The sequence below is a fragment of the Plasmodium reichenowi genome, chromosome 3, assembly GCF_001601855.1.
Source record: "Plasmodium reichenowi strain SY57 chromosome 3, whole genome shotgun sequence".
NCBI lineage: Eukaryota > Apicomplexa > Aconoidasida > Haemosporida > Plasmodiidae > Plasmodium > Plasmodium reichenowi.
Genome location: NC_033648.1, coordinates 325165 through 326063, shown reverse-complemented (window position 1 = coordinate 326063; position 899 = coordinate 325165).

Genomic DNA, 899 nt, shown 5'->3' with positions numbered 1-899 from the left:
CCCCTTAAAAAAAAAAAAAAAAAAAAAAAACAGACAACAATATATATATATATATATATATATATATATATATATATATTTATTTATTTATTTATATATTTTTTTATGGTTATATAAAATTTTACATTTTTTTTTCACATGAAAAATTTCTCATTCTCCAAATGTGTTCTAAATGTAAGGTTACAACACATGTAATAATATATCTAATATATATATTTTTCTTTTTTTTCAATATATATTATATATATATATATAATATATTTCTCTTGTATTTGTTTTTATTCTACACTCCACATTTTATTAAAAATAACAATTTTCTTCTTTTTTAATAATAAAAATATAAAAAATTGAAAAAAAAAAAAAAATATATATAAATATATTGATAAAAACATAAGCAATAAATACATCTATTAATATATATATATATGTATTTATATATATAATAGTTGTATTATAAGTTTCTTTTTTTAGGAACTAATATTGTAGTTACGTCCCTTATATAAAGTTACTACTATAATATACTATACCTATAATATACATATATATATATGTATAGTATATATATATATATATATATATAATATTATATATATATATAGCCCTTTTTTTTTTTTAGGCTCCTTTATGAATTCATATATATATATATATATATATATATATATTATTATATTTATAAAATAACATAAATTTATAAAACAAATTTATTATAATTTTTTTTTTTTAATATTATGAAAAAAAAAATTATAAAATATAAAAAATTATTTTAAATAATATTAAAAAAAATAACATATAAGATTATTATTATATTATTATATTTTTGTATGTTTTTTTTATTAAAATTTTTTTTTTTTTTTTTAAATAATAAATTGGCATGTAAGATAAGAAGGTCATATATATAT